Below are 1,777 nucleotides of genomic sequence, written 5' to 3' on the forward strand. Positions count from 1 at the left end.
CAGGAGCCCGTCCTGCATCAGACCCTCCCCTCCGAGCATTCTAAACAGGTAACCCTCTTTATTATATTTTGATATGATTTTCTCGGCATTTTACTCTCCACCAACACCTGACCCTCTCCTGTGTTCGTATGCTACCCCTCCCTCCCCCCACTTTTGGGCAACGTTACCCATCCGTCCCTCCCCAGCCATCCTCAAACCCGCAAAGCCCCAACCAAAGGCAACAATAAGGGGGCATTGAGAGGTCTTCACGGAGAGTCGCCGTGGTTCCCTGCTTCAACAGTGCTTGAACGGAACCGGCGCTTGCCCCTGTCGGCCAGCCACCCCCAGCTGCTTGCCACCGTCTGTCCAGTGTTGCACAGCCACCGCTTCTCAACCACCCATCATGATGACCACATCCCTGTCGCAGGTGTGCCAGAACTACAGCCAGGACTCAGAGGCCACCATCAACCGCCAAATCAACCTGGAGCTCTACGCCTCTTACATCTACCTGTCTATGTCTTACTACTTTGACCATGCTGATGTGGCTTTGAAGAACTTTGCCAAATATTTTCTTCACTAATCTCATGAGGAGAGGGAACATGCTGAGAAACTAATGAAGCTGCAGAACCAACGAGGTGGCCGAATCTTCCTTCAGGATATCAAGAAACCAGAACGAGATGACTGGGAGAGCAGATTGAATGCAATGGAGTGTGCATTACATTTGGAAAAAAGGATGAATCAGTCACTACTGGAGCTGCACAAACTGGCTACTGACAAAAATGACCCCCATTTGTATGACTTCATTGAGACCCATTACCTGAATGAGCAGGTGAAGTCCATCAAAGAACTGGGTGACTACGTAACCAACCTGCACAAGATGGGGGCCCCAGATTCTGGCTTGGCTAAACCTTATGTTGGCTTCCCCAGACAAGCACACTCTGGGAAGCTAAACCTTATGTTGGCTTCCCCAGAGCCACAGGGTAGTAGTGCATGTGTGTTGGATTTACCTTTTCTATAAGTTGTATCAATGTCTACCAAGTTCTTTCATCGGTACCATTCCTTCAAAAAAAGTTATTTGGTACCCCCCCCAAAAAATAAAATAAAATAAAAATAAGGGGGCATTTTGGAGACTTGGGAATCATCTGAATGACATTACAACAATAGATGCAGGCCATTATATATTCATGCATAACCTACAGAATAGAGTGGAAGAGTGAAAACTACAACGTAAACTATGATCCGTGCTTAGTGGTTATGCTCCAAAATGTGCTTATCAACAGCAATGAATGTACCACACTAATAAAAGACGTTACTAATGTGGGAAAATGTGGGAGATGTGGGGAGTGGGCCTATGGGAATCCCCTATATATGCTCCATAACATTTATGCAATCAAAATATCTTTTTAAAAATTTTTTTAAAAAGCTCTGGTCAAGTATTTTTTTTAACTAATAAATCCCCATCATAAAAGCTAAAACATTTCTGATATATTGCCTTGGAAGCCTTCAGCAAGCTAAAACAGAATTGGTACTAGGTGTGGAGTGCTGTGATTGCAAATACCAAAATGTAAAAACAGTTCTTTAAATGAGAAAGAGGTAAATTTTAGCAGAATTGTAAGATGCTTGCTAGAAAAGGCCTAAATTTCTTTAAAGAGAATGTTGTAACTCCTAGGCATATACAAAAAAATAGAAATTGATGGTCTGAGAAATTCTGAGTTTCAGGAAAGCAGGTCACCAGAGAATAGTGCTCAATTTGAGAACTTAATTGAACGTGGAAGTAGCCATGTCATTGCAAGTCAGG

The 1,777-nt window shown here is 43.6% G+C and overlaps 1 pseudogene; it reads left to right on the plus strand.

Annotated features, from left to right (window-relative positions):
• The first annotated feature begins 367 nt into the window (after positions 1-367).
• On the plus strand, positions 368-997 carry LOC101443791 (ferritin heavy chain pseudogene; annotated as a pseudogene).
• The last annotated feature ends 780 nt before the right edge of the window (positions 998-1,777 follow it).

The sequence above is a fragment of the Dasypus novemcinctus genome, chromosome 5 (genome assembly GCF_030445035.2).
Source record: "Dasypus novemcinctus isolate mDasNov1 chromosome 5, mDasNov1.1.hap2, whole genome shotgun sequence".
NCBI classification, from domain to species: domain Eukaryota; kingdom Metazoa; phylum Chordata; class Mammalia; order Cingulata; family Dasypodidae; genus Dasypus; species Dasypus novemcinctus.